The sequence below is a fragment of the Anarhichas minor genome, unplaced genomic scaffold (genome assembly GCF_050575085.1).
Source record: "Anarhichas minor isolate MPS153535 unplaced genomic scaffold, ASM5057508v1 ptg000026l, whole genome shotgun sequence".
Classification (NCBI taxonomy): Eukaryota; Metazoa; Chordata; class Actinopteri; order Perciformes; family Anarhichadidae; genus Anarhichas; species Anarhichas minor.
Genome location: NW_027466472.1, coordinates 11213753 through 11220219, shown reverse-complemented (window position 1 = coordinate 11220219; position 6467 = coordinate 11213753). Strand labels below are relative to the sequence as shown.

The following is a 6467-nucleotide window of genomic DNA, read 5'->3' as shown; positions in this document are numbered from 1 at the left end:
AGGTCAGTTAAAGAGCAACAACCCCCGCTTGCAGGGATTGAGTATGTTGCTCAAGGACACTTTGGCAGTTTGAGGCAAATAACTGAAGAACAGTGGATCTAAGATTCTTTAAAAACGCTGGAGCTTCACATGCACCTTTACTGCAAAAATACTCCCTATGGGTTTTTACTTAATGCAGGGAGAGGATACATATATTGTCATCATTTGAACTGATATGCATAGGATTGTGTTCCTCAGAAAAAGACATTACAGTTGTAGAAGTAGTATTCCCACCCTTAATAATGTAAGCTACACTGACCCCTGGTGCCTAATGATGAAACACAAAGCATTTAGTGGAGGTTCAGTATCTTTTTCAGAAATACAGGTATCATTTGAGTCAAACTTAGTTCTCTATTTCTCTTCATCCAAGCAGAAAATAAGGTTTAAACAATGTTTTACCATTGTTCCAACTTTTTTTTGGAGAAATCACTATAATTACTGCTATCACATTATCAACACCATCCTCTGGTGCAGAGACAGCTGCCGGAGCTGCAGACTTCAGAATAGGTAGGTTATAGGCTTTGGTCTGGTGTTACAGCTGATCAGACTGACTGCATTGTTGCCTTTAAGACCACAGAGCAGATACAGTTGCCGTTTGCTCCTCCAAAGATGGCTGGCTTATACAATGTTAGTTAGACATTAAATGTCTAGTTTGACTCATCAAGACATGTATGCTACATATCTTAATTTGTATGGATATAATGTAGTGTAATGTGCATGTTTACCTGACTGTTTGTCTATTTCTGTCAAAGTAGATGGAAGCAACGAATAACCGAAGTCACATTCCGTGTGTGTACTCGAACATGGCCAATGAAGTTGATTCTGATATCAGAGGACTGGTTTTGTTAAGCAGCCACAAGGTTGTGCTGTTGACTAATTTGTGTGCGATGCATAATCAAACTGCGACCATGCAGCATGCTACATACACAGAATGCTTCTCTAGTGTTATTTCCATGTGTTTACGCTCAGATGTGGTTTCTAATATTCACAGTTAATTCCTCATATTTTCATTACACAGCCATATGGTCCACACACATGTTCTTATGTACAGTCTATGGTGTCCACACACATGTTCCTATGTACAGTCTATGGTGTCCACACACATGTTCCTATGTACAGTCTATGGTGTTCACACACATGTTCCTATGTACAGTCTATGGTCCACACACATGTTCCTATGTACAGTCTATGGTGTTCACACACATGTTCCTATGTACAGTCTATGGTGTTCACACACATGTTCCTATGTACAGTCTATGGTGTCCACACACATGTTCCTATGTACAGTCTATGGTGTCCACACACATGTTCCTATGTACAGTCTATGGTGTTCACACACATGTTCCTATGTACAGTCTATGGTCCACACACATGTTCCTATGTACAGTCTATGGTGTTCACACACATGTTCCTATGTACAGTCTATGGTGTTCACACACATGTTCCTATGTACAGTCTATGGTGTCCACACACATGTTCCTATGTACAGTCTATGGTGTCCACACACATGTTCTTATGTACAGTCTATGGTGTTCACACACATGTTCCTATGTACAGTCTATGGTGTCCACACACATGTTCCTATGTACAGTCTATGGTGTCCACACACATGTTCCTATGTACAGTCTATGGTGTCCACACACATGTTCTTATGTACAGTCTATGGTGTTCACACACATGTTCCTATGTACAGTCTATGGTGTTCACACACATGTTCCTATGTACAGTCTATGGTCCACACACATGTTCTTATGTACAGTCTATGGTCGACACATGTTCTTATGTACAGTCTATGGTGTCCATACATGTTATGTACAGTCTATGGTGTCCACACACATGTTCCTATGTACAGTCTATGGTGTCCACACATATGTTACAGTCTATGGTGTCCATACATGTTATGTACAGTCTATGGTGTCCACACACATGTTCCTATGTACAGTCTGTGGTGTCCACAGGTCCACAGAGTGGTAGTAACGTGCTGCCCCCTGTGTGTTACTATCAGTAGGTTGCGCACAACCGGAGCTGCGCATGCGCAGTGAGCGTGCGGGTGGTTTCGGTTGAGCATTCTTGGCAACCGTCTCGCTGGGTGAACAGGCAGTCGACCGTCGGCCGCAACGAGTGTTTCCACAATGCCTGGAGATTTATTTTAAACGGAATAGGACCCGAGCCGAAACACCGGAACGGCGTCCGGTAAGGTGTGTACTCTTTTTTTTGGTTTTCTCAGAACAGTTTGAGCTGAAACAGGGCGACACATTCAAAGCGCTGGAAAAGTGAGCAGAGCAAACACCGAGAAGCAGCCGAGCAGACCAACTTCAGTGAATGCAGAGGACGAGCTCGTTACTACGTTAGTCTTTACTACCGGTAGTCTGAGCACCACCGGACACCGTCCACACACTTAGACCTCCGGGGCTACCAGAGTGGGTCTTTAGCCTCAAACACACCGCTACCCGCAACAATTCATAAACTACGAAATATTCTACAACCTTCCTGCTCATTAAGGTCCCAGTGCGCATGCCCACAGCACCGTACAGACTTTGGATTTGTAGTTTTTCTGTACCTGAGTTAATCACAGTTGTGAGGGCCAAGAGAAAACGTTAAGACTACAAGTTCCAGACAATGGGAGCTTTGTTTGGGAGCAACAGCGCTAGCCAGCTAGTTAGTCTGGACGAGCTCTGAATCTCGAGTAGTTGTGCTGCAATCGGAAGTTGTTGTTGACTGGAGATTTGTTTCAAAATGAGCTGCGAGGGATATACTTGGCTGTGCGGGTGCACCTTCTTCTATACAGTCCACGGGTTACACTTGCAATCTTTTATTTTGTAGGAGTGTTGCAGTAGTTATAAATGCCACTGGTTTAATGTTTTTAATGTGGTCATAAAGGAGAACTGATCGTGGTTGAACATGCAGACTTTGTTCAGATGTCAGTGTGCACAGTATAAATGTGTGTGTGTGTGTGTGTGTGTGTGTGTGTGTGTGTGTGTGTGTGCAGTCAAGCGTGTACACAGAATGGAGAGGTGATGATGCCTCCCTCTCACAGAGATCCCCCCCCCCTTGTTGCTGCTGTATTTCCCAGCCCTCAGGAAACGACACGTCGAGTATCAGCATGATGGATCTGTCGTGGACGAGCAGCAGAGCATGGCAGCACTGCACATATTCTGGCCAACAATGACTCTGGTTGCCTCCCTTCTGGAATTAATGGAATAATTATTACCGGGGAAAATGTGAGAATGATGCCCTAATGCCTTACCCTGGTTATCCTATTGCTGAGCCTCCCGTAACAGCAGCTGAGCTGTCAGCACAATGGGGGAAGTCCTGCATGTCATTTTCCGTCCGAGAGAAAATCAGATTCAGAAATATATAGTTCTGAACTGTGTCGTTAATGTTGAATAGCAATGACACGATTCTCCATATGATCAATCCAATTTCCTTTGATCGAAGGCAATGCTCCAGACTGCAGAAGTCTGTTAAATGCTCTCTGTTTATAGTTTACAGGAAGACATTGCCATGCTTGTAATGGTTGCTTGAAAATGTTCCATATCAAAGGCAAAACTGAGCAGACTCTCTTGCTTTCACGGCCTGGGAACTTATCAGTTTGTACAACTCCAGTGTTGTGTGTTTTTAGCGGAAAATTCAAAGAATGTCAGTAATGACGCTTGGATCAAACCCACTGCTCCTGTGAGAGTTTCAAACATTCTCCGCCGTACTGCTCAGAACCGTCACTGTTGTATGCCACTTACTTTATTTGCTCCTTCATTCCTGTCTTCTTTCGTAACCTTCTACCTGTCGGACGAACACAAATTGATAGTTGAAGAAGAAGCTGCAGTACACGTGTAGTTCAGTACGATTTAGTACGTCAGCCTGTCCCTGCAAGCAGTTTTTTGATGGATGTGTAGAATACATGCGACTTCCAAGAGATGAAGCAAACCTGCATAAAGTATCAGGAAGTTCAGACAGTGGTGGAGATTCATTGGAGTTAGGATCTTAAAATGCAATAACTATCTAAGTTTTATAGTTAAACTCTTTAAATCCACTTAATACAGTTGGGTTTGATGCTTCTGTAGTATAGTTTGTAATGGGGCTTTTTTACGCGACATAGTCAAGGCAAGGGGCCAACAATAACGTAAAGAAGCTGTATTCAACAATCTGAACATTGGTATCGCAACACACTGCTGTGTAAATATATAGTGAAGTAATGTCTGTGTGTCTAGTGCATGTGAGCTTTCCCTACTGGTTATCGGTTCGATGCCCAGCTCCTCTAGTCCCTGGCGGTGTGTCCTTGGGCAAGACACTTAACCCCAAATTGCTCCCGGATGCTTAGTTAGTCGTGATGGATGGGGGCACTTTGCACAGTAGCCTGCCATCAGTGTATGAAGGAGGGTGGATGATGTGTAGTGTTAAAGCGCTTCGAGTGGTCGGAAGACTAAATGACAAAATCCAAGGTATTTACAAAACACAATGTTTATAAAGTTTTGGTTTTGGTCGGGAAAATGTGTAATTCTGAAACTGAGACAATCAAGTTAAACTTCCCCTTTCTAATCATGCCTTAGATTTTCTCCAGAGTATGTTTTGTTTCCAATACTACACAGTTTTGGAAACACTCCTGTCCAGAAATATCTGTATAAGCATGTTTGTTTCGGTATTTACGATATCACATTATCCGCGCTAATCTACGCTCACTTCATAACGTTGGTCCCACGTCACATAGTTGTAAAGCACCTCCAGCGGTCGGCTTGTAGTCGTCTCCGCCGGGTACCAGATAACAAGTCTGTGATCTTGAGGAGCATCTCATATTTTGTGCTACTTATTTCAGCGTTTCATTGCAAACAGCTGCGGGAACAAAGGATCCCGTCTTCAAACGGAGCTGAACGTGGGCCACCTGAGTTATTTCGCCTGTAAACATTAAGTTGAATCACCGTATCTTGGTGGCGGTGACTCATCAGTTGGTGGTTTTTCCCTCTTCTTATATTCTTGACACAGGTTTTAAAGAACTCTCACACACGTCTTCTGTTGGGCGAACAATACATTTCCAAGAGGTTTTTTTTTTTTCTGTGATGTTTTTAAGGCAGCAAAAAAAAAAAAAATGTTTTCTGGTTAAAAGTTCTGCTTTCCTAACCCGACACATCGGCAGCCCTCCTGCTGTTTGTCATTTTGAAACGAAAAGCCTCTTGCCAGGTTTCTATTTAATCCTCAGAGGCGTCTTAGTTAAATATAAGTTAGTTAAATAAGAAATAAACAATTGTGTGTTTTCACGGTATGCAGAAGAACACACGCACACACTCAAACAACATCCATCACTATCATGGGGTGTTTCCTGATAGGTCACAGAGGGCGGACGATAGCTAAGGCTAAATACCCCACCTGGTCTGTTTCAGGGTGCACAGTGACGGCTGCATGTCTGTGTGTGTGTGTGTGTGTGTGTGTGTGTGTGTGTGTGTGTGTGTGTGTGTGTGCGCGCGTGTGCGCATAAGTGTGTGTTTTCACACTTATAGATTATCGTTTATAGATTTCAGCCATTGAAGTATACCGCAAACTGCTCTCCCTCTCTGATGGTTTCTTTTTTTTTTAAACCAACAATGTGAAGCATTTGTAGTTCAACTCATGTCAGTGGTTAATCTGAGTGGCTCAGCAGCACGTGTCATCACACCTGCATCATAGCCTCTTCACACCCGTGGTCTGTGGTGAGCAGCTGTTTCTATTTAAGTTTATTTTAATGATTCTGTTTGCTGATATTTTTTATTTAATTGATAATATACATAACAAACCGATTAAAAACTATCCTGGAGATGACCAAGCCCTCCTTAAACCTGTCACACGATCTCCAAATACTAATACTATAATAAATGATATCATACTATATATATTATACTATGATAAATAGTAAGTGTTGTCACTTTGATTTAGTAATACAGAATGATCTCAGACTAAAAACTAAATATATTATTTATTATATTATTATTTGTGTAGCAGATTCATTTCAACCAGCTATTAAAAGTGCTTTACGTAAGTTAATAAATACATTACATTAAAAAAAAACACAGCAAAATTGAAATAAATTAAAATAGTCAAAAAGTATTGGACTAAAATTAAAATTACATGACACTATATCATATTCACATAGTATGCAAACAAAATTGTATCCACGAGAAAGAGACACAGAAACAGAAGGGAGTGACCTGTGTGGGCGACAGCCAGCGTGGATATGAAGAGTTTGATTAGTTAATTATTTGATGTAGTGTAGATCTTTGTAATTATGGGGTTTAGCTGTGACCAATATAGCACCACAGTGGTAGAATAGAGTCCGTGTGAACAGGAATGGCCTCAAATCACTGAAAAACATCTCTGCAAACCTGAATGTGCAACAGGTGCAACTTGAATACAACTGAAAGCACTCTTCCAAACTGTCTTGTTTACTGTTGGACATTTCAGTC

At 41.9% G+C, this 6467-nt stretch overlaps 1 protein-coding gene across 9 annotated transcripts in view; it reads left to right on the top strand.

Moving 5' to 3' along the window:
* The first annotated feature begins 2098 nt into the window (after nt 1-2098).
* Nucleotides 2099-6467, top strand: part of sipa1l3 (signal-induced proliferation-associated 1 like 3) — a 63160-nt gene continuing 58791 nt past the window's right edge. For 4 of the 9 annotated variants that reach the window (XM_076100422.1, XM_076100424.1, XM_076100421.1 and 1 more), the window contains exon 1: nt 2099-2237. The gene's annotated coding sequence lies outside the window, so the exon portion shown is untranslated. The remainder of the gene's footprint in view (nt 2238-6467) is intronic. The other 5 variants (XM_076100429.1, XM_076100427.1, XM_076100425.1 and 2 more) reach the window with 2 other exon arrangements.